At 30.9% G+C, this 26,670-nt stretch overlaps 3 long non-coding RNA genes across 5 annotated transcripts; all 3 read right to left on the bottom strand.

Annotated features, from left to right (window-relative positions):
• Positions 1 to 664: 664 nt before the first annotated feature.
• LOC134723132 (uncharacterized) lies at positions 665 to 2,904 on the bottom strand. The gene is made up of 3 exons (XR_010107985.1): positions 2,836 to 2,904; positions 2,100 to 2,163; positions 665 to 1,615 (listed from the first exon to the last, which is right to left on the bottom strand). It is a non-coding gene; the product is annotated as an uncharacterized LOC134723132 (long non-coding RNA).
• Positions 2,905 to 4,732: 1,828 nt separating this feature from the next.
• LOC134720558 (uncharacterized) lies at positions 4,733 to 8,338 on the bottom strand. The gene is made up of 3 exons (XR_010107756.1): positions 8,270 to 8,338; positions 7,845 to 7,908; positions 4,733 to 7,086 (listed from the first exon to the last, which is right to left on the bottom strand). It is a non-coding gene; the product is annotated as an uncharacterized LOC134720558 (long non-coding RNA).
• Positions 8,339 to 12,885: 4,547 nt separating this feature from the next.
• LOC134720557 (uncharacterized) lies at positions 12,886 to 19,990 on the bottom strand. Of its 3 annotated transcripts, XR_010107754.1 has the most exons (6): positions 19,901 to 19,990; positions 19,550 to 19,680; positions 18,791 to 18,927; positions 17,867 to 17,978; positions 15,224 to 15,255; positions 12,886 to 14,416 (listed from the first exon to the last, which is right to left on the bottom strand). It is a non-coding gene; the product is annotated as an uncharacterized LOC134720557 (long non-coding RNA). The 3 variants fall into 3 exon arrangements; XR_010107755.1 differs by lacking the exon at positions 15,224 to 15,255; XR_010107753.1 differs by lacking the exon at positions 12,886 to 14,416 and having other exon boundaries at positions 14,903 to 17,978.
• Between the last annotated feature and the right edge of the window lie 6,680 nt (positions 19,991 to 26,670).

Raw genomic sequence — 26,670 nt, 5'->3', positions numbered from 1 at the left:
TTAAATATTCCGATTATACAAAATAACTGACAACGCTGAGGATTCTTGATACCAGTTCCCAGACAAGCTGTTTTAGAATTTAGAAAATCAATTCTGTTCTTATACATGTCTTAAATTTTCATATCCTTAGGTCTTAAAGGAATATTTTTTTGGTTCAATATTAAACTTGGTGCTTTTCATTACTTTAAAAAATTTATATAATTCCATAAAATATATGAATCCTCAGTTTGTCACATACAAATAGGAATTTACAAATATAACAAGGAATACAGTGGTAAATACTCTGGGTTATTTAAATAAACTAATATCATGATCTGTGCAAAAATTATTAGATCACCAAGGAAATAGTTAACTGTATTTTATTCAACATTAACCACCCCAAGCTCTTATATTATATAAAGTTTCTTTATAATTCCTCCCAATTTCTAATCAAAGTCAATTCTTTATATCAAAGTAGTATAGTTATTTAACAATATAAAAAAGAAGATGTGGTATTATTGCCAATGAGACAACTGTCCACAAGAGACCAAAATGATACAGACATTAATAATTATAGGTCACCTGAAGCATGACTAGAGTGGCCCCCCTTAGGTCAGTCAGTCCCCCCCCCCCCCTTATGAAAAGTTCTGGATCCCCCACTGATAGTTAGCAAGTATATATCATCTGTTTGCTCATCCGTCTACAACGTGTACTCTGGCGGTCTCCACAAATAAAAATTTACAGCCAAAATAATACTAAAAGTTATGTTAAAAAGGTGTTTATCACCAAAAAAACAACCAATCCAATTTCAACAAGATGTTCTTCAAATAATACCTTTTGTAAAATTATTCTTTCAAAATAACACCTTGGTTACAGACCAAAATCAGCTAAAATGACAAAAAAATGCAAAAAATATATTTCTAACTTATTAACTTCATAAATTCCTCTGCATTAGCGCACCCTTGTCACATATCTTAAAGATATTACAATTAACATGAAAAAAGGTTGTAAGGGGATACATGAAGTGCAGACCATACACCTTATCCCTATTTGTCCGCCATTACTGGATATCACACAGGTTCCCGTAAAATTTTGACGTCTAAGTGTACACTAGAGAGGCATTTGCTATGGTAAGGTATTGTGAAACTTTTTGCCAAAAAAAACCCAAAATAAGTAAAAATTTTGCTATGAAATTAAGTGAGAATATTTACATCGGCAGATTTGATTGCATCAACTACATGTACAAAGTAACTTATAAAATTTGAAAGTATCTCAAATCCTAAAATAACAAAAATATGGCAAACTATATACATTACAATTTGCAAAAAAAATACATTTCAATAATTGAACATTTTTTTTCTTTTCTTTCTTTCTTTTTTCTTTTTTTCTTTTTTAGATTCTCCATTCTTAAACTGCTGGAAGTGTTATGACTAGACATAAGTATAAATGGAAAATAGAAAGAATTTTTGTAAAGCCAAATACATAAGTAAACCTTCAACTTCCAATCTTGTTGAAAATGGAGAATCTTTACAATTAAAAATATAAACATTTTTTCGAGCATACACAAAAATAGTCTGAATTACATTCTGTACTGTTGCAGTTATATAACACTACCATCTTATGCAGCCAAAGTTATCTGAAAAAGAAATATACATTACTCATGAACATTGAAATAATATTTAATGTAAAACAATTATAATGTATAGAACATTTCTTTTTCTTTTGTTATAAAGTGATTTGTTGACATAAATTCATTGTAACATTGTTTTAAAGTATATCAGGCAATTAGCATACTTGATTGAATAAACATTTTGTCGTGGTGAACTTTTTAAACAAACTATACAACATAGGTTTTGCTCATTGTTGAAGGCATAGGGTGACATTTAGTTGCATCCACATCATTTGGTATCTGGTCAATAGATGTCTCATTGGCATACATACCACACTTATATGTTTTCATATATGGGGACAACTGAAGATAACAAAAAAACTGAAATCCCAAGATTATACATTATACATTTGACATTAATATGCAAGATTTACATCTTTCCCCGACAAAAATATTGGGATTTATATTGCTCTTGGATGAAAAGTGCATAAATCTATGTATTGATCCGTACCATAAAAGTCCGCTCCAATGCCCACTCCCAGCTTCAATCCTTACAGACAAGCTGTGATGCTAACCTGAAAAATAAAATAATTCATTAATAACTTTTTAAAAGGTTCTTTGTTGGTAATATGTATGTATATTGAAAAGATTGAATGATTGGTTGTTGGTCGCTTAAGGTCCAGTGGCAAATCATTAAATAGAAATGGTCTTAAATTGTTATATATATATATATGTCATGAACACATGGATGACAGCAGGCCAACAAGCCAACACGATTTTATGTAAACAATTCAGATCCTAAACTTTCCTCTTTTTTGGTTACTGTTATAGTAATAAGAGCAGATTCCTGTAAAATATCATTTAAGTGTTCAAATCTTGTTTTCCCATTAAACATTTATAATATTTTAGAGTTTTCCAAAACAGGACTAGGATTTTTTGTGTGCCTGTCCCAAGTTAGGAGCCTGTAATTCAGTGGTTGTTGTTTGTTTATGTGTTACATATTTGTTTTTCTTTCATTTTTTTTTTTTTAAATAAATGAGGTTGTTAGTTTTCTCGTTTGAATTGTTTTACATTGTCTTATCAGGGCCTTTTATAGGTGATTATGTGGTATGGGCTTTGCTCATTGTTGAAGAACGTCAGGTGACCTATAGTTGTTAATGTCTGTCATTTTGGTCTCTTTTGGACAGTTGTCTCATTGGCAATCATAACACATCTTCTTTTTTATATACTAACATACTGGTACCTACCTTTGTATTAGTTGTATTAGACCACCAAGTCTTATTCCCACACCATGAAAACATATCACAGAAGAACCTAAAATGAAATTATAATCAACACATTATACATTTTGTAAATTAATTTATCTGTAACCTATAATTTACAAAATATTGTTCAGATTTCTTCAAACGGGAAGACAATTGTTATAAATCATTTTTTTTTTAATCAATAGAAAAGATAGAAAAGTTAAAAAAAATTTACATTAAATTTAACTGCATAAAAAAAATTCTAAATATTTTACAGTTATCTCCCATTAAATGCAAAATTGTGTTTAAATTGTACTGGTCTTTTCTTGAAGTTTACTGACTATTTCAAGGATTTACTATTGATATTTTAATAGTAAATCTTGTTCATGTTTCTTGTATCTTTAAATACTAAAATGGTAAATTAATTCGTCAATGATGTTTTAAAAGCAGTGTTTCAGAAGGGTCTGTTATCTTAAAAGATCCGGCTAAAATAGACTTGCCTTTTCTATTTTCTTGGTAAAGCCTCAGACTTGGTTGAAGATTTAATTGACCATCTTCGTAAGAGCTGCTATCCTGGCTGATAAGGTGGTTCTTCTCAATATCTTATTGTCAATCTATGTTGTGTCCATTTGGTTTTAGAAAATAACATAACATACATAAAAGTATCAGATGTACTTTCAATTAATAAACTTTTAAACAAAAATTCAGGTAATTATTTTAAGTGATACATAATTTTTCCTACCCTAAATTTCTATATCTAGAAAACATCTGATATGTAAAAACTTTATGCATAAAAGTGAGTACATTTTGTATTCCCATAAATAAAAATCTAACATTGAGGGAATTTCAAGTATTTGAAGTTAAACACAGTACAATAAATTACCTCCCTTTGACATAAATTTCACCCTGTTAGAACTCCAAATCTTTGTTTTACATAACAAAAAAAAACAAAAATAGTGTACTGGTAATCAAAAAAAAAAAAAAAAGTAAATTACAAATATTCAACATATTTCAATAACATTTTTAGTGCAGATGGAGTAATGGTGGCTGAATGGTCAAAGTATTTCAACTACTGTTTCACTAGTCTGTCAACTCTCTGAACCCTGACATTCGTTGGAGGATCCACCAGGGGGTTCTGGGGGTTGGAATCCCCCCTTTTTTGGCCTATCAATGCATTTGAATGGGGACATATAGTTAGAACTCCCCTTTGTCCTTAGTTTGGACCCCCACCCCTCCCCTTTTAAAATGCCTGGATCTGCCCCCGACATGGTATCTTAATTGACAAGAGTTGCCAGTTTCTCTGTTAAAGGGAATGTTGTCACCAGGCTGTTTCCACAAATAAAAACTGGCAGCCAAAATATAGCAAATCATTCTCAAAGTGGGGTTAAATACCCAAAAGTCAATCAATCTACTTTCATCAAGATATTCTTCAACTATGCTCCTTGTAAAATATTCTTAAAAAAATATACCCTTTGTTATGAACTCAGCTAAACATGACACAGGGGAAAAAATATATTACAATTTGCTAAAATGAAGTTTGTATTAAAAGGTTCTGTAGAACACAGTGTCTAGCCAACTTTTGTTGTTAATCTCAGGCTCAACAAAAAAGAGGGAAAATATCAATAGAATATTCCTTCTCCATACTATCTTTTGATTGTAAGAAGCTTCTGTCCAAGTTTGGTAGAAATCCACCTAAGGGGAATCCAGCCCCTCCCCTTTTCCCTTGAAAAAAATGGTTGATTATATAGGGAATCATTGAAGCATGACTAGAGAGTCCCTCCCCCCCCCCCCTTTGTGAAAAGTTCTGGATCTTTTGAATTTAATAAATGTTTGCAGACTGTAAATAATATTAACTGGAAATAAAACCCATTTATAAGTAAAATACAGATAAACAGGTACACATTTTCCTTCTAGATACTTATTATTATCTCTTGATCATAAACAAGGTTCCGTCCAAGTTTGGTACAAACCCAGGATAGTTTAAGAAAGCTATTAAAAAAATTGAAAAACTTTAACCACAGATTGAATATATTGTTTTCTGATAGAAAGTCCAGTTATAAGTAAAAATTGATTTTTTTTTTAAATTACAAAATTTACTTCTAGATATTATCTTATGGTCATAAACAAGCTTCTGTCCAAGTTTTGTAAAAATCCAGGATAGTTTAAGAAAATAATTAAAATTTCAAAAACCTAAACTACAGAGTGAATATTTATGACAAAAGGATGAAGAATTGCTATTTCTTGCTTTTCCAACTACATTCGAAGGCTTGACAAAAAGTGAAATAAATAATCAGCAAAATGCATAGTATTTATTTTTATTTCAATGGTCTATAAAAGATTCATTTATGATAATTCTTATAATAATACTTCAGGGATTGTTGGAGTAATCAAACTGTATTGGCATGTTTTAATTTCTACAGCACTTTCATCAGAATAAAAACTTAGTGACAAAAGAGTACAAAATGGTGAAGTGATAATTTACACTTAATAATTAATGTCAACAGGGGGAATAATAATAAATAAAAAAAGAAAAGAAGATATGAAAGTAAACTTTAAAAGAATGTTAAATAAAATTTGTTGAATAGTATTTGATCAAATTTTGCAGAGGTACATGCTTCCAATTGGCTTCGCTCAGAGTTACTGCCTCTAATTGGGACCACTCTGCCAAGGGTACTGCTTCTAATTAGCTTTAGCAGACAGAGGTATATATGTACTGCTTCCAATCAGCTTTGCAACAAGACAGAGGGTATGTACTCCCAATTAGCTTCACTAAGAGGTACATGCTTCCAATTGGCTTCGCTCAGACAAACGTACTTTTCCCAGTATTGAAATGGTACGTTAAGCAAGTCTGTACTACATCCAGTATAGTAAATGGTACATAATTGCAAGTCAAATGTCGTCCAAATTTACAAAAACATATTTTATTTAACATTCTTGCTCCAGTTAATTTTCATATCTACCTTCACACCCTATTCATGATTTATCCTGATGGTGACATTGTGAAATATAAATTACATGATTTTTGGACTATCCTGTAGTTTTAATCCTGATGAAGGTGCCCTAGGAACCAAAATATATCTAATTAAATCACAGTAGCGATCCATAAAGTTCTTATAAAACATAAGAACATAAAACATTTAATTCTGTGTTTTATTGAAACTCTACCCTACATATATGATCTCGGGATCCACTTTACAGATTACTATATGTAATTGGAGTTTTGGATAGAAGACAAAGATGGGCAAATACAAACATTTTCCTCTTAAACATATCATTACAAATTAAACAAAGAAAAATCTTATTTTGCAGGTTCCTTTAGCTTATGTTTGTGGGATCTGAAAATTGAAAAAAAATGCATTTAAAGACCTTGCCGAACCAGAAAAATATATCACACACTCTGCATACAATATTAACTACTATCATTTTTTTTTTACCTTTTAAAGTAAATTCATCCAAATAATTTAAGCAATAAATAATTGGTTGTCAAGGGGAAGGAGGGACTTTTCAAATCACACCAGAAAAAATTATTTAAATATTTTGTATCTTGATAAATTTGTAATGGTTCCACGGAACCCAGTGTTAATTTCAGACTCAACAAAATTGAGGAAAAAGCTGAAGTCCAGCTTATGCAAGTAAATTACTGAATATATATGAAGGGGATAGGACCTTTATCAGGACTCTGGGATCAGGTGTTTTTAAGCTCGGGATTTCGGGATCAAGGAATTAGATTTTTTTCCAATTTCGGGACCTCAGGATTTCCTATTTTTTAAGCACAGGATTTTGGGATCAGGACCCCTCCTTTAGTGTCCCCCTTCATATGTGGTCCAACGCCAGCAGACCAAGCCAATAACAGAATAAAGGATCCCTATGTCTCTCTTTATAGACTAAAGTCAAAGGCTGAACAAAAACCTTTCAATAATTGAACATTTTTTTTTCTTTTTCTTTTTTTTTTTTAGATTCTCCATTCTTAAACTACTGGAAGTGTTTTGTCTAGATATGAGTATGAACAAAAAACAGTATTTTTTTAAATTTCAAAGACCTATTAAACTACAACTTCCAATCTTGCTGAAAATGGAGAACCTGTACATATTTTTTTTTCTTTGTATGGTAAAAACTATAAACATTTTCTCAAACATACACAAAAATAGTCTGAATTACATTCTTTGCTGTTACAGTAAAATCACATAATAGTCTGAATTACTTTCTTTACTGTTACAGTAAAATCACATAGCCCTTTTATGCAGCCACAGTTACCTGAAAAAGAAATATACAGAATTAAACGTAAAATCTAAAAATTGAAATAATAAACAACTGGGCATTAAAATCATGATTCATAAAACATTTCTCTTACTTTGTTTAAGGAGGCTTGCAGGTATAATAAATTCAGCAAAAAAATGAAACATTTGTTTTTTTCATCAAAGTTTTGATTTATTACACTATTAGTTATAACTTTATATTTGGTACAAAAACAACCAGACATATTGATTTTGTTTGGCCACAGATGACTTTAAAAATGTTAACATCATTGAAAAAGCTCCAAATTATCTCCCTTTGGTGCAAAAATTTCCTTTTTTAAAGTTTACATTGAAATATCTTTTTTAACTCATCAGTTACCTATATTTTTTATTATTGCTTTCAAACAAGCTTAACTAAATAATTGTAAAATTTAAGCAATTTCTGTAATTGAGTTCTTTTTTTATTTCGATATTATCAATATTTCTCCTATTAGTTCAACAGAAAAAAAGGACATTAACAAAATGTATGCTTCATACGGAGGCAGATTGTGAGCTTAAATGAACGGTGACCCCATTTTTTTATTTTATATTTATATTAGGTATAAGATAAAGTTTAATCATAGAAAAACATAGCTAAATTCTATACAAATATTAGAAAAAAAGTTGAACCCCCTTAAACTTCCAGTCTTTTATTAGCAGAATGGGATGAAAAACAAGTCATTGATATATATCTAACTTATTTCTTTTACATTTTGTTATATTTGTATTGGTTCTTACCATAAAAGTCAGCTCCAATGCCCACTCCCAGCTTCAGTCCTTACAGACAAGCTGTGATGCTAACCTGAAAAATAAAATAATTAGTCATTCCAGATTGTTTAAAAGGACAATTTTTGGTATACTGTATGTACATTCCATATTTTGAATGACTGATTCATTTGATTGTTGGTTGCTAAATGTCCAGTGGCAAATGAAATTAAAGTCTATAAATATGTAATAGAAGTTAGAAACAGCAAACCTGTGAGCATCCCAACAAACGTTTACATAATCAAATCAGATAATTAAGTTTACTCCTTTAAAGCCAATTATAGAAAGCAAAGATTCTAACCAAACTTCTACTAACCTACACACTTAGAGCACATGCTCAAATACATTTTATAATACTTTTTCTTTTTCTAAAACAGGACAAACATACTGGTCCATACCTTCATATTAGCTGTGTAAGACCACCAAGTCTTAAACCCACACCATGAAAACATATCACAGGAGAACCTAAAAAGAATTAAAAAAGACACATTATATATTTTACAAATCCAATTTTGATTTCTTACAAAAGGTACAAAATAGTATCAACACAGTTTGTAATTGTACTTGTCTCCCCTTGAAGTTTTAAATATCTTGATCGAAAATCCTGTTCAAGAAAATGGTAATTCTAATCATAAAACTTATTAAAATTAATAAATCAATGGTGTTCTGCATGCAGAAGACGAGACGGGTGCTGGCATGTTGTCATAATATGCACTTCTAATATTTCTAGAAAATGTATACAAATTTAATAAGCCTTGAATAAACTTGCCTTTTTAATTTCTTGGTAAAGCCTCAGACTTGGTTGAAGATTTATTTGACCATCTTCCTTAGAGCTGCTATTCTGGCTGCCTTCAAAGGTTTTCCATTATTGTTTTTATGCTAATCAGTCTACTGAATCCATTTTATCTAAGTAATGTAATGTCCTTTCCATTGTACATTATAAATAGTCACCAGAATGTTCCAAGGCATCTCACATTATTTTTACAATCATGGAAACTGGTGAAATTCTCAATTCAAAATACAATTAATTTATCAATTTCATTTAAAAAGTACTGTAAACATACCAGATGTGCTTGTAAACAGGTAACTTGTATTTTGATAATTAACGAAATATATTCTGTACCCCACAATTTCTTCCCCACAATAAAAGTATATTTTAGAACTATGTTTACACCTTTTTTTATTTACAGAGCTCTAGATAATAGCTTTTAATAAGTCGCAAGATATCTGATATGAAAATACTAATACAAGAAAAAAAGTATAGTGTAGTAATATTTATACAAATGTAAGAAAAAAAGTACAGTGTAGTAATATTTATACAAATGTAAGAAAAAAAGTACAGTGTAGTAATATTTATACAAATGTAGAAAAAAAGTACAGTGTAGTATTAGTATAATAAACACATTAAATCAACATTTTTATAATATTTTGAGGCATAGATTAATAAAAAAAAATATCTCATTTTTAAGTTTTACTACTCATGCCTCTATAGATTTGCAAACTCTCTGTGAATTCCAAAATATATGGTTTATAAATTATTTATTTTACCTTTGAAGAAAAATTTCTTAGTTCCCAAGTCAGGAAAAAAACTAAGTGGATAAATATTTTTACAATTGTTGTGTGAAGTTAAATATATTGAGATTGAAAACTGCAGAAGTTATTAACACAAAATCAGTACCAATTTTGAAAATTTAGATCAGACTTAAAGGAAAAATGTGGGAAAATTGTTCAAACAATTCCATATAAGCTGGAACACAACTGCAAAATGGACGCAATTTTTCTGTGAAGTTACAGTGGTACAATAAAAAGAAGCTGAAATGAAAAGAATACAAATATGATATTACATGTATCAAGTATGAAATCTTTAAATTTAATAAAAAAAAAAAAAATTAGAAAGAAAAAATTTAGAACTCAAAGAAATGATATAAATACCGATTCTTTATAATAAAAATTTATTTCAGTACTTTATAATTTAAATTAATTTCAAAACTCAAATGGCACGAAATACTTCAATAAAATAGATTTTTACTTTTTACTTTAGTTTTATACTTGAAAGAAAATAGTAGCAAAATTTACAATTGATAAAGTAAAAATTTTTGTTCCAAGATTATTTATGATAGCATTTTTGATTGGTTATATCAAAATTTGTTTTATGTAAGATAACTTCCAATGACTTTTGTCAGAAAAAAGGAAAATCACTGATATCTTGACAATAATGGACTGAGGCAAGGTTACTGCACTCTCCGGAATCACAGTTATTGGTTCCTTAAATGCATTTGAATGGGGACATAAAGTTGGACCCCCCTCCCCTTTATCCTGTGTTGGGACCCCCCTCCCTTTTTTTAATGGCTGGCTCTGCCCCTGTGGTTCCTTAAATGGATAAGAACCAGAAGCAACCAAATTACAGACAGGAATCAGCTCGTTTTCACTATTGGGAAAAGAAAACAAATTACCAGTTAAATCTAAAAAAGTCTGGTTATCTTTAACTTTTTTAGTGATTAAATACCCAAAGTCTGAAACAGGGTCTTATATAAATCTAAAACTGCTTGGTTAACAGAAATGATTGTATGCTGTCGCTTAGGCAATAATAATCACATATATAATGCCTACCCATGTTAAAACTACAATAAAGTATAGCTTACAACAATTATGGACTAATGGAAAACTCTTTTGAACTAATGAGGCAAGTTGGATCCCAGTTAGAAGTAAAGCTGTCACTATTAATCTTGGTCTGGACAAAGAAATGCTTAAACTCAAAACAATTTAATTTTACAAATTACGATGAGCAATTGTTAAACGGACTAACAAGTAAAATTAAAACATTGATACCAGTTGTCAATGATGGTCTCATAATAATGAAGTTATCACTAAATATCTGGAATCTGTGTATGAAAACATAGTGTTGAAGGTGAGAGATGAAAATTAACCCAAGGTTGAGAAGCTTGAAGTAAAGGGAGATAACTACTGTAAGATATAGGAAATATCTCTTCACTTTGAGATGATGATACTTTCAGATAACTCAAAACAAAGATTTTTAGGATATTGCAAATCATTATAAATTGTTGGTCATCTCAACGAGATTGATTATCTCCCTTGAGCTGGTACCGCAAAAGTGAGAAAAACTATCAAGTTGAGATGACCCATGATAATCCGTTTATTGCTATTTTGCTTATGATGACTTTGAAATTTACATTGACAATGGCAAGTGCAGCCTTAGTTTCTAGAGATACTTTCCATATCTTTCTACTAAGCTGAGAAAGGAAATTATCAGTAATTCAGTGAAATTATGATAATAATCTATATATCATAGAAATTTATTATTGTTCACAAAATATTAAGACTTGTCCAAGCTTTCCTTTTTTTTCAGAATTAATTACCCCTGCGATTATGTTTATAGCTCTATAATAAGTGTTCATTAAGCATCCAAATTCTCTTTTGTATGGCCGAATTTTCGTTATGGCTTGGCTGTTATAAAAATGTATTTTTACTTCTTTATTATCTTGATAGCGATCAGTGCTTTAAAGTTTAAGATGAAGATAACCAGAATTTTTTTTGAAGAAGATTAAGTTTATTTAAAAGAACTTTTGGGATCATTTTCCATTAATTTACGAGAATATGTTATTCTAGTTTTCCATTTCCAATACATCATAGTATGTCAAATACAATTTAGATTTTGATTGAAGATATTCATTTTTTCTAAATTTTGAAAATCAGAAATTAAAGAAAGTATGAAAATTGTACAGATGCAAAGTTCAATCAGCTTTATTCTCAAACATTAAATTAATTTTTTTATGACTAGAAATATCAAATATTTTTCATTTCAGAATTACATATATAGATTCCGTTGAATGGTAAACACACCATCCTAAATACCTCAAAACCAAAGAACAATCCAAAGAACAACTGAAACAAACAGAAGACATAACCAACCATACTCCTAAAACACCAATAAGCAACTTTGTTATATGTTAGTAAAGACACGCAGCGCTCCAAGCATAATGTATTTCTGAAATGATCATTTGATATTTGTTAAGTCTACGCCAAAACTCTGAAGATAAAAATGTTTTGCTTCTGAACTTTGCATGCACTAGACTGAGTTTAAATCAATTTCAAGTACTATGTAATTCTATAATCTGACAAATACAATGCATTGAAAATGTAAAAATGTTAGGAAAATTATTATTTTACTATAAATCTTAAATTTTAATTTAAATGTCTTAGGAAAGTTATTTCTTTATAAATCTGAAAATTTTAATTTAAATGACATTCTTTTTTTTTAAACGAGGACAAAAAAAAATGCATTTACTTTAAAACCCATTATCTTTTGATTTTGCCATTTGATTAGGGACTTCCCGTTTTGACTTTCCCTCAGCGTTCATTTTTTTTTTTGTGAGTTTACTTTTTTTTCACCACAAAAAAGTACTGATAGAAGTTTAAAACAATGTTAAAAAAAGATTTAAGTTGTTGGATCAAATGACAGTTTGTAGTGGTGAAAATACAGAGAAAATAATCTTAACCAGGATAAACCTCATCTCAAGTTATTGCAACTATCATCATCTCTGTATTGATAACTTTTAATATTAAATTAACACCCCAAATATAAAGTAGGTGCTTTACCCTGGGTTAATCTCCAACTTCTATATTATGCTTTATATGTTGTTGCACATTAATAGATGCATAATTTAACTATTGAAAATTATGGACAAATCTGTTACTGCATTCATAAAGAAAAGATAATTAGACATGTTTTGAGTACAGGTACTTGGCTTTCATGGATCAAATAATTATTTGTTGTAATAAATAACATGAAAACTTTCACAATTAAAAATTGCTCATCATTATCCTTCAAAAATATTAGAAATTTTAACGGTGAACATTTATAACAGATATTAAAGAAACTTTTTCATATAAAAATAACTAATTCAAAAATTAAAGTAATTTTAACTTGGGTGTAACCACACATTGTACACACTCAACTTCACTAATGTAAAATAATATACACAAATTACTTCTCTCAGCATGGTCCCCAGTCCCTTAGCCAGGATTTTCCAAGGGGGGGTGGGTAATTTTGACTCGTTGACCCCCCTGGCTACGGGTATGGTCCATTGGTCTTACTTTACAAATGTACAGGTCCATTGGATCTCGTAGTTCTTTCAAATTTGTAAATTCATTTCATCTGAGTTACCTCCCCTTCACTCAGTGAAATTTTTAACTTTTTTATCATCATGGAGGGGCATAAGGATTTTTTACAGACTTCAAGGTTATTTATTTTTGAAGCCAAAAGGAATTCAGTATAATGACTATTTTTCGTGGGAATTTGATTCACCCTTATCAGAACTCTGTAATTAATGAGTAGTTTTCTGACTCTGTGAGTGAAAGATTTATTCTTTAACACAAATTTTGGTAACTCCTTGCTAAAGCCTCTCCTAATGCAAGATACCAGTGTTTTCATGGAGTAAGACTGAGTCATCATTATCTTAACCTGACTCACATGATTGTTAAAATAAATAACCAATATTTTTTGTGAAAAAAGGTCTATCAATATAATAAATTTTGGAGCATATTTCTCTCAAGTTAAATTGAAGTTAAAAAATTTCAAACATGAAGATATTTCAAAATAACAAACAAAGAATACTAATTTTTAAAAACTATATTTGAAAATTATGTGCCATCTTTATCTTGTCACACTTAAAATTAAAGAAAGAATGAACGACAAAAAAATACCCTTAGCTTTATCAATTTGTAGATTTGTTAACATATCAATTACTTACCAACTTCTGTCCTGTCCTGGTAGTAAAAAACCCAATCCTAGTAGTACTTCTGTCCTGGGTCACCTGAGTTTATCCCCTGGTCTCTGGTTGGCTTGATGTTGTACATTTTTAGTTGCTTCAGTTTAGTGTTTAGAAGACTTTTGTGTGTCATTTCTTTTGGTTCCGACTTCCTGGATCACATGAGTTCATCCTTGGTCTTTGATTGGGTTGATGTTGTATGTTTTTTAGTTTGTGTATTGTTTTATATACTTTTGTCTGTTCTTTCCTATTGGTTATGACTAAATCCTAGATCACCTGAGTTCATCCTTGGTATTAAATTGGGTGTTGGTGTTGTACATTTTTTAGTTTGTGTATAGTTTTATATACTTTTGTCTGTCTGGTTTTGACTTCCTGGATCACCTTAGTTCATCCTTGATCTTTGATTGGATTGGTGTTGTACATTTTTAGTTTTCAGTTAAGTGTTTAATAGACTTTTGTCTGTCCTTTCTTTTGGTTCCGACTTCCTAGATCACCTGAGTTAATCCTTGGTCTTTCATTGGGTTGGTGTTGTACATTTTAGTGTGTATTGTTTTGTTTACTTTTGTCTGTCCTTTCTTTTGGTTATACTGGTAGGCTGTCTTTCTTCATCCATACTTATAAAGGTATTTAACTTATTTTCATCTGTGTGCTTTATCCCATTGACATTAATACCACATACTATTTCTTAATTACAAACTTACAAACAGGACTAAAAAAAATTAAAAATACGGTATACCTATATTCTCTGTATAAACGCTGTAATGGAAACAGATAATAAAGATTAGTGATATGTTTGAGAAAATTTTTGTCAATTCCATTGAAGCAGATCTCTAATCAGCCATATTCAAGGTTTATGACTGAATCTGCCTCTGGCCCTCATCTGTAATAGAAAGAAAATTTATAAATTAGTAGTTTTGGAGAACGTTGGCGTCACTTCTATCAAACAGGCCCTTTAACAATCTCAGAGTAGAATGAGTTTGTTACTATTGTATAGCGTTGCGAGAACTATGCGCTACCCTCCCTGGTCTGCTACAACGGAGTCCATCCAAGGTCTGTGACTGAAACATCCTCCCGGCTCCATCTGAAACAAAAATAAAGTTGGAGAACGTTGGTGTCACTTCTATCAAACAGGCCCTTTAACAATCTCAGAGTAGAATGAGTTTGTTACTATTGTATAGCGTTGCGAGAACTATGCGCTACCCTCCCTAGTCTGCTACAACGGAGTCCATCCAAGGTCTGTGACTGAAACATCCTCCCGGCTCCATCTGAAACAAAAATAAAGTTGGAGAACGTTGGTGTCACTTCTATCAAACAGGCCCTTTAACAATCTCAGAGTAGAATGAGTTTGTTACTATTGTATAGCGTTGCGAGAACTATGCGCTACCCTCCCTAGTCTGCTACAACGGAGTCCATCCAAGGTCTGTGACTGAAACATCCTCCCGGCTCCATCTGAAACAAAAAGAAACTTTATAAATTAAATGTCTGTGGTTAACCTGAAAATGAAATAGAAATACATATAAAACATTACACATAAAAAATATAAATTAAAATGGATCAACCAACCTTATTTCAATTCTTTGAAGTCACTTTACCCCCTGAAATGAAAAATAAATATTTGTTTTACCTTAGTTATCATTTTCTATATAAAAATAAGTACTCAATATTTTGACTTACAAGCTTTGAACTATTGGACTAGTCAATAGTTTCCAGCTATTGGACCTCGTTGAAACTATGTGACTGCAAGCTTCATCATATTTTGCTGGATTTCAGATCTAGCAATAATGGAGGATTTTGAAAATACCAGGAGTAGTAATTTTTACCCATTGTATCTAGGGTTGACATCAGTGCAAGACGTAGTCTTAGCATTTCAGAATATTTATGAAGTAAATGTTATTGTTGGGTTTCTGCCATTGCAATAGTTGATTTATCACAGCCTTTTGTTGTCTGTTGTCTTTTTCAATATAATAAAACACTAATTGACTGGATATGAGGGAATAGTAAATTTATTGTCCCCTCAGATACAACTACTGCCCTCGGCTACGCCTTAGGACAATAGTTTTATCATGAGGAACAATAAACTTACTATACTCCATTCATACACAGTCAATAAGTATACATTTTTATACAGTTTATTAGTATACATTCTTATACCTCAGTTATCATTTTCTATATAAAATAAGTACACAATATTTTCACTATTTTTCAAATTACAAGCTTTGAACTATTGGACTTGTCAAATATTTCCAACTATTGGACCTGGGTGAAACCAAGGATTTGTATAGTTTATAGTCCAAATATACAAATCCTTGGTGAAACTATTTGACCGCAAGCCTCATTATGTTTTGCAGAATTTTAAATGCAGCTACATGATTGGAGGATTTAATGTAAGATTTTTACTTTCAAGAAAATTTCTCTCAAGCTAGTGAAAAATGAAAGCATAAAATTTTTAGTTTTGCCTGTGAAAGAATATTTTATAGGGACCAAATTAGTAAGGGATGCTGATTTTTGTGGTTGCTTCTTTTTTATATTAAATTTTGACATTTCTTTCCTTTAAAGATCTGACCATGCTGTATATATGTGCAACCATCCACTACTTTTGTCAAATTTACCCAAGTGGCTGCTTAAATCAAATTAATATTACTTTATTTATTTTATTTTAATGTTTAAAAAAAATTATCCAGTTACCCTTTAAGGGAAAAAAATTTAAATGTTTTTTGTTCAAACTTTAAAAGAAGAGTGGAAGCTGGATTAAATACACAAAATAATGAATTGTTTTTTATAACCTGTTCAACCTCAAAGAAACAGATAGTCTTTCCTAAGCACATCTCTAGCTTAGCTTTACAAATTTGTTCGTTAATTTTTTGTTGAGGAACAGTGACAACCTCTTTGTCCAAAAAGTTTACTCTAGAACATAAACCCTCAGCCTTGCTATCAAAAGTAAAAACATGAAATGAATGGGAAATTGAAATCAAATCTTTTCAAGACTTGGAATATATAAGCTGGGTTTTGATCAAACTCATTTTAACTCTGCAGACACTAAAAATAAGTCTTCAGTCAAAGTCAATCAGATGGCTGGCAGTAAATAATGCACTGAACATTTATATGAAACATAGGAACATAAGTTTCTATGCAAGACCTCATCTAAGAGATCAAAGCACTTAGAACTACCAACTATGATAGAGCGCTTTCCATATCCTTAAACCCAGTTGCCCAATAGTGCATTAAACTCTATTGAGTACCGGTACTTATATTTGTCAGAAGTCTCTGTGTATCTGTCAAAGTGCTGGTGAAATAGTCTCTGCAGAGTAGAAATAAGTAAAATCTTTTTTAAATAAAAATTCTTTTTAAAACTTGAATATTAACATTATTAAATGATATTATGAAGTAGGATACACATTTGACATGTAAGTGTGATGTTGAGGGTTTTCCATGCTGTGGGGTTTTGTTAGAATGGCATCCTACATCATTGCCTTAATTTTGTGGAAAGTGGAGTAAAAAAGATGTGTTGAAGTATTAAAGCAAGGCAAAGGGTTATGTTATACAGCGGTGAATCCAGAAATTTTAGTATGTGGGGCCCATTGACTGCCTATCAGGGGCCTGCTCCAGCCATGCTTCATTGATTCCCTATATAAGCAACCAAAATTTTACCAAAAAGGAGGGCCCGGGCTTCATTTAAAAACACATAAGAAAAATCTATCAAAGTTACCTCCCATTGATAAAAGGTGATTTTCATCAAAACAACTTCCATTCTCTTGTAAAAATTTGAATAAATTAAATTACCAGAACAATTGAAAAATTATCAATGTTAAAGGCCAATAATAAAGTATTTAAAAAAATAAAAGGATTGAAAGTTTTCTCTTGGTGTCCTCTCAAATATTTTCAAAAATGTTTAGTTGCATCTGGTAGTTTTGTTTAAATGGACATGAACTAGCAAATCAAAACTTTGAAGCTGTTCCAAAAAATAATTCTGCTTGAAATTAGGTAGTTTGATTTAGGCATTGCACTAGTTTTCATATCAGCAGGACTAAAAATTTGAACATTTTTCATTTCATTTCTAAGGGTGGGATTTAAGATATGAAAAAATAATTTTGTTGGGTTGCTGCTTCATTGCTGTATACCTGCATCCCCCCTTTTTTCCTAATCAGGATCTAAAAAAAAATTATAGTGTCCTGATGCATAAATTTTAACCAACAAAAAAATACTTACCATCTGTAATCATAGACATGGTTCTTACCCCCACTCTTTGGTTACTACAAAGATGGATATCTTACTGTACACATTGCTTCCTTTTCAAGGTCATTGCTCAATTTTTGGGTTCCTGAAAAATATCAGTTTTTTTTATAATATTTGAAAGGGTGGAAAAATATATTATTTCTGGTTCTTTAAAAAATGTCAATCTAAGATAGTCGTTGTGGTCCTGTTTTCTTTGATGCATCTCCTTTAATCATTGCTATTATTTACTTAAATTCTAATACTGTAAATTTAGAAATTATTACTATGTTTTTAATATACAGAATTGTCTCAATATCACAAAAAATAAAATTGCATTTTAGTCTAAAATGACAAATTTGCAATAATAAATGCACTCAACAATTTCTGAATTTACAGTACATGTATATTTATTGCAAAAAGATATTAATATTGTCCTGTAACAATAACTAGTAACAAAAATTTGCATGGAAGTGTCATTAACTTTGATTATGGTTATTGTTTCATGACCTATGGCTGTTTATAAACAAAAATTGTCTCAATAGCAATCATACCACATAACCTTATGATTTATTAATACCAGTATTGTTTATACTGTTAAACCCAGTCATTTCTTTTTTTTCTTTCTGTCCAGATTTGTTAGTTTATAGGTTGTACCTCTGTAAATATAGACAATGCAATTGTCTCCCTTTTTTACTCTGTCAAGCGAGACAAAAATCATATTCTGGAATCTTAAGTTCATATGCACTATTATTCTTTACAACGTTCAAAACTTAGGGCTGTGCAACATAATTTCAACATGGTTATGCCTTTCAAAGCCTTTTTTTTTTTAAATAAGCAAGGTAATTAATATTAGTATTAGAAAATCATTTCAATGTTGAAAAATGAAGAGGCGAAATATAAAATTCAACCAATAGATACCTTATAGATGAACACAACTGGCCGATTCTTTTATATTGTTGTACTATACAGCCTAGGTTATCTGTAGGTCTTCTTTAAGTTTCTGTGGTTTAACAATTCATCAACATGAGAGTGTTGTGGATAGTCTTGTAAATTCTCTGAAATACAAAATTATATTTACTTTTACATACATATATAATATGCCTTTTTCAGCTGCAATGGTTTTTCTGTGATCAATCTGCTGTAATATTTTCAAAAGCACACACAAAAACATTATTATGATTGGTTTTAATTAAATCTTAAAAACGGAAATTAATCAATGAACTTATCAAGTTGTGTGGGTTTTTTTTGCGTACAACCAATGAGATTACCAATAGTCCTTAGATTTTGAAAAGGAAAAGTACATTTGTTGCGTAAACACAGCCAACTTTGCAAAATGATTATGTTGAACTAATACAGTGACCTATTGTTGTTAATTTGTGTGTAATTTTGGTCTCTTGTGGTGAGTTTTATCATTTGCAATCATACCACATCTTCTTTTTTTATATATATAACCAAAGGAAATTACATATAATAATCTTTCCAAATAGATACCATGGCCCCAATTAATTATATATTAGTGAACTCAAGGAGATGATGTTTATAACCTCCTTGTTTAATTAAATGTCTTTTACTGAACTTTGTGGCATTTTAAATAGCTACTGAATGTACAATTTCTTTTAGAAAATATCGACTTTAAATAAGTTGAAATGATAAGACGTTTTTTTAGTGGGAACTCACTTTTGTCCTGTGACTGTATATATACTCTGAGTCTACCATTGTTGAAAATCTAAATAATGGCTATAGTGTCTGGTTTTCCTATCTAATACATGTACCAATTTAGATGACTATAAGTTCTTATAATCCAAGAACTGAAAAGAAACATTTAGTGTTAAAACAAGTCAAAAAAGGTCTACTTCTCAAATAAATAAACCAACATGGTTAAGAATCATCATTGTATTTCCCATCCATCCTTATTGTGTATGAAACATTTGTGAAATCTTTAATTCCTTAGAGGAATTTTCTGGAACTAAAAGTTTGAAATCCATAACAGAATACATTATAGTAAATAATTATTAATACATTAAATACCTTAAACTTGTCATGAAACTTTAAACTTTTTCATGTCTTCAAAAAATTTCAGGAAATAATGCAAGTCTTTGTCCAAGTAAAGATCAAACTAATTTGAATTCAAATTCTAACCTGTAAGTCACATGATCATACGTACAGGTAACCCAATCTTTTCACTTGAAATCTACTCACTTCATACTTGAGTAACTGGCTGGGTAGAAAAATATACTGAACGGCAATATAAAAAATGAAATCTGACACAACACAAGGTTTTTTTCACAAAATATGTAACAGAATTAATTTTTGTTCAGATAATAAAGCATGCAGCTTTCTAAAGGGAAAATGACTAGTAAAACCTAACAACATGAGGCTCTTTAAATAATAACCTGCATATTTTTTTTTAATTTTGCATGATATTGTCTAAAGCATTTAAATATAAAATACATATAAACACTGATAATTGGGTAAACTCAGTTTAATAAATAAAACGTTTTTTTACAATATGAACAAATTTTATTTGGGACCCTTTGGTCCCTTATGTTGACCCATAGAAAAATGCGACTAAAAAAAACTTCAGCAATGCAATTTTTGATGACACTTTAGACCCCATTGTGGTTTTTACAGCTATTTTTCTTTTGAGTGTAGTTTAATGGTTTGTTGGTTTGCTTGCTTTGTTTGTATAAATGTTTGTTGAAACATCCAGAGGAAACGTGCAAGAGATATGAATTATGTCTCCGCATTCAAAGTTTTGTCAGTCTTAGTGATACAGAAGAATATTATACACCAAACACAAATCAGAAAACGTTTTACTATCACTGGGGTCATAGGACAATTTCAAAGTCCGAGTGACCTTACTTTGGTAAATAATACAGTATTGAACCCCAATCCCATGTTGTATCAGCAAAACACAATTGGTCTACCTATTAAAGTTCTATGGTACAAAAATTATGAGTGACCAGACTTTTGGATATGACACATTCTTGAAGCCCATTAGGGAGCTACCATTTGATATTTAGGGGGGGGGGGGGGGGGGGTCTAGGATGAAATTTGAAAAAATAGGCAGGACAGGAGTTTTGAGTAAAAAAAAGGCAGGATGAGCATCTTGGCAAAAAAAAAAGGCAGGATGACAATTTGGGTAAAAAAAGTCAGGATAAACTAGTAAAAAAAAGCAGGACCGAATTGTGTAAAAAATAAAAAGGCAGGACAGAATTACAACTAAAAAAAAAGCAGGACAACATTTTTCATCCTACTCAGTTTGCTTTATAATGTGGAATTCTGGATGCATTTATTTTATCTATCATATCTTTATATTTTTTTCCACTGAATTACAGGCTTTTGACTTGGGACAGGCACCTACATAAATAATGTGGCGAGGTTAAACATGTTAGCAGGATCCCAACCCAAGTTTGGTTAACGTAAGTTGAATAGTATAAAGTAACTTCGTTGACACCGAGACGGACAGACACGTCTTACTTAGTAGATACGTGTAGGCCATTATGATCCATTGATATATCCACCAAATCTGTGATTGTAAGTGGGACCATAATCAGTTCTGATGTCTTGAGATTGTATGTCTGTAACTGCTAGTAATCTGTTGTTATTTATGTATTATTGTCTCTTTTGTTTCATATTCTGACATCGGACTTGGACTTCTCTTAAACTGCGCTTTACTATGTGTATTGTTGGGCGTTTGTTTTTCTACATTGGCTAGAGGTATTTTCTACATTGGCTAGAGGTATAGGGGAAGGGTTGAGATCTCAAAAAACATTTTTAACACCGCCGCAATTTTGCACCTGTCCTAAGTCAGGAGCCTATGGCCTTTGTTAGTCTGGTATGATTTTCAAGTTAATTTTACTTTCTTGTGTATATTTCGGAGAAAAGTATGACGTCCATTACTACTAAACTAATATGCATATTTGTTTAGGGGGCAGCTGAAGGACGGCTCCGGGTACAGGAGTTTCTCGCTACATTGAAGACCCATTAGTGGCCTTTGGCTGTTGTCTGCTCTATGTTCGGGCTGTTGTCGCTTTGACACGTTCCCCGTTTCCATTCTTAATTTTATTTAGTCTAAATGCCATCGTATTAACTATCGAGATGACCTCCAAAGACTGCCGACGGTCATATATCCGGGATAAACATAAACATGATTAGAAAACGAATTCATGTAATTGAATTTTTCAAGGTTTGTTTGTTGTCATATTTTAGGTAAAAGACATTAGTTAAATTTCGTTTTTACCTGTGTAAGAATGTTTCCTTCCAATTGCTGACCACGACTAATTCCTGAATAATCAATCCTTAGCTCTTGGGTTAAATTACAGGTCACATGAATACAGATTCAATGAGGTCGAAATATTCTCTTGCAAGTGCATAATTCAGCGATATATCTTTGCTTATTTTGACAAAATAGAATAAAATTTGGCAGCTAAAAGCGAATTATTATTTCATTATTTCACTTTTATTAATCCTTTTAAACCAAACAAAATAATATTATATATTCGTAGCAATACCCCTTTAAGAGCAATACTTCCTGAAGAATTCATCTGATGATTTTGGTGCAAACAGCTGGAGGTAGGTAGATTTTCAATTTCCAAGCTTTTTTGCTCCTTTCAGATTTTCTATTATTTATCAAAATCTGCCCTGATGAAACCAGGGGCCAAATGAGGGGCATATATCACATGATTCTGGGAACAGTATATCTAACTAATATATATGTTCCTGCATGATTGTATTGTCATTTAAGCTAAAAAGAAATTGAAGTTACCATGGAGAAATTATTACTTATGTTGAAAATAAATTTTACAATGCAAATACCACGGCAAAAACGAAAATCAAAACTGTATACCTATATCTCTTACACTTAAATACTATTTTATAAGAGTCAAACCAAATGGAAATATACCAATTCTTCCATGTTGACCAACTTGTTTAATATTTTTTTATATCTGGCCTTTTGTAGTCAAATATAATATATGAGTTTTCCTTATTGTTTAAGTGCACACAGTTTCCTTAGATGCTTATATTCACATTCAAGTTTACCTCTGGTGGATGGTTATCTCATTGGAAATACCAGGAATAGTCCGAGATTACTCTGACGTCTGACGTCTTTTTTGCCACACAAGCTGGGGCCATGAAAACAGCCATCGGACGACAGAGTAATCTCGGACTATACCAGGAAGTGCCACATCTCTTTATCTTCGTATTAAAGATTGTTTTATGCAGATTGTTTTCCTATCTAACTCCCACAGTTATTGACAAAAATGCACAACATTTCATATTTCTAGGACAATAACTACTGTCAGAGGTCGATTGATGATCCCAACCATGTTAACTTATTTGTAGATCTTATTTTCTCTATATCTATATATCACTCTGCAAGGTATTCATTGAATTAGTAAAAACTGTAATTCAGGGGCAATAATTCAAATCAGGAGTCAGTTGACAATTTTGGTCAATGAACTCTTTTGTAGAACTTTTAATACTTAACTTGTAATTCCAATTTCTCTTTATCTTTAATGGTCTCTGCATAAAAATTGAAATGAATTAAAACAATCTTTTCAGAGGCATTAACTCCTATAAGCAGTCAATTGAAAGTATCGGTCAAATTGATTTCTTTGAAATTTTATTTTGCTGAAGTTTTTTGTTTTCCCAATTTCTTTCTATCATTATTGTTTCTGAACAAAATTGGTAAAGTTAGTCTTCCAATGGCAACAACTCCTATATAGAATTCATCCATATTCACTTAATTCATATTTTGTTGAATATTTTTACTAACAAAAGATGGGATTAATTTCTAAATTGGTATTTCATTCATGTTGACTTGTTCATAGTCCATATTTTGTTGAATATTTTAACTATCACAAGATTCTCGCTTTAAACTATTGTTTACTAAAAAATTCAAAATGATAAACAAGAGAGCACATGCTGAAATGTCTTGCCTTCCTTACTAATCAATGCTATTATGTTGATAGCCCTAAATATAAAGCTTTTCTCCAATTATCACATAAAATCAATATGATCCAAGAAAATGAGGTCAAGGTCTTATAAACCAAACAAGAATATCAGGTTCACCTTACAATTATTCAATACACTAAATATAGTTGATCTATAATTCCTTGTAGTTTCTAAGAAACAGACTTAACAAAAAAAACTAAACATTGACCAGTGAACCATGAAAATGAGGTCAAGGCCAGATGAAACCATGCAAGGCATACATGTACAGTTTACAATCCTTCCATTCAACAAATGAAGTTTTTGACCTATTGCTTATAGTTTAAGAAAAACAGACCAAAACACAAAAACTTAACACTAAGCAATGAACCATGAAGATGAGGTAAAGGTCAAATAAAACCTGCAAGACTGGCATGCACATTATAAAATATATCCACACAACAAATATTATTGACCTATAGCATATAGTAACAGAAAAAAAGGCCAAATCTCAACATGAGTGCACCTGCTGAAATGCCTCGGCTTCTTTACTAATCATTGATATTATGTTGATAGTCCTAAATATAAAGCTTTATTACAACTGTCACATAAACTCAACATTAACCAAGAAAACTAAACATTAATCAAGGAACCATGAAAATGAGGTCAAGGTCAGATGAACCATGCCAGGCAGACATATACAGCTAACAATTCTTCCATACAACAAATATAGTTGACATATTGCTTATAAATTAAAAGAAACCAGACCAAAACACAAACACTTCACACTTAGCATTGAACTGTGAAAATGATGTCAAGGTCAAATAAAACCTGTGCGACTGACACAAAGATCATAAAATATAGTTGACCTTTTGCATATATAGTATTTGAAAAAATAGACCAAACCTCAAAAACTTAACTTTGACCACTGAACCATGAAAATGAGGTCAAGGTCAACTGACTTCTGTCAGTTAGACATATACACCTTACAATCATTCCATACACCAAATATAGTAGACCTATTGCGTATAGTATAATAAAAACAGACCAAAACACAAAAACTTGACTATAACCAGTGAACCATGAAAATGAGGTCAAGGTCAGATGACACCTGCAAGTTGGACATGTACACCTTAGTCCTTCCATAAACCAAATATACTAGACATATTGCTTATACATATAGTATCTGAGATATGGACTTGACCACCAAAACTTAACCGTGTTCACAAATCCATGAAATGAGGTCAAGGTCATTAGAAAAATGTCTGACAGGCATGAGGACCTTGCAAGGTATGCACATACCAAATATAGTTATCCTGTTACTTATAATAAGAGAGAATTTAACATTTCAAGTTGTCACTGAACCATGAAAATGAGGTCAAGGAGATTGGACATGTGACTGACGGAAAGTTCGTAACAAGAGGCATCTAGCTATATATAGATACAAAGTATGAAACATCCAGGTCTTCCACCTTCTAAAATATAAAGCTTTTTTAAGAAATTAGCTAACATCGCCGCCGTAGCACGATTACTATCCCTATGTTGAGCTTTCTGCAACAAAAGTTGCAGGCTAATCAAAAAGTAACTTTGATTACTGAACCATGAAAATGAGGTCAAGGTCAAATAACTTCTGTCAGCTAGAAATGCGCACCTCACAATCATTCTATACACCAAATATAGTAGACCTAATGCTTATAGTATCTGATATGCACCTAACTGCCAAAACTTAACCTAGTTCCCTGATCCATGATATGAGGTTAAGGTCAAGTGAAAACTGTTTGACCAGCATGAAGACCTTGCTGAGCTTAAAAAGAATATGAATGAGAAATGTTGGTTTCTCTGTAACAATCTATCTCAAAATGACTGTATTGATTCAAATCTAGGCAATGTTATGATAATAAGAAAGACCTGTCTACTGTGGCCGCATATGATGCATAAACAACATACTACAATTTAAATAATTATTAATTAAACATTATTCAACAATAACAGTGCATAAATTAGTGTAAAATCTGTTTATATATTATCCAAATATCAACTTTAAATAATAGAAAAAATAAATCTTCAAGCAATTTCAAACATTTTATAACAAAGAAGAAACAAGTGACTTGTCAATGATAGGATAAAGAATTTTCCAAAAATCAAGCATTTGATGTTTTGGCAACAGCCTTCAACTTCCCTTCCCTCCCAACTATAAGATATCATGAAACTACATGAATCCATAAATATGTATATAAGATATCACATGTATCCATAAATATCTAACTACTGTAAATTCAGATATTATTGGGATGTTTTTATTTTTTGCAAAAAAAAATGCAGGGTTATAATCACAATAACTTTAAAAGGTGGTACCTAACACTACAGGGAGATAACTCTGTAAAATCAGCTAAACGTTTTAATTACATTGCGTTGTTTTGGGAATATTAAGCTTTCAAATGTTCAAAATTAATGTTTGTCATAGTGCTATATACAAGCAGTGTAATTTTTCTGATTAAACAGTTGGTTCAAATTTTTAGAAATTTTTATATATTTGTCAAAGGGTCAAAGTAAATACTTTGTCAAAATTTTATGAAAATTAAACGTGCCAAATTAATTTTAGTGAAGGTGTTGGGTACCACCTTAAACTCATATTTTGAATTTCTTTTTGGTAAGAATTAAACAAAATTTTTATCAATGTCACAAAATATAAAGTCGCATTTCAGTCTAAAATATCAAAATCGCAATAATAAATGCACAAAATAATTTCTGAATTTACAGTAATCAGAGTCACATTCAAACATTAACAATTATCTCATCATACACTTAAGTGAGAGATTGGTTACGAATCTAACACATTCTGTTCATCTTTCTCATTATAATAC

This window comes from Mytilus trossulus, chromosome 6 (assembly GCF_036588685.1).
Source record: "Mytilus trossulus isolate FHL-02 chromosome 6, PNRI_Mtr1.1.1.hap1, whole genome shotgun sequence".
NCBI lineage: Eukaryota > Metazoa > Mollusca > Bivalvia > Mytilida > Mytilidae > Mytilus > Mytilus trossulus.
This window is presented reverse-complemented; position numbering and strand designations above follow the sequence as displayed.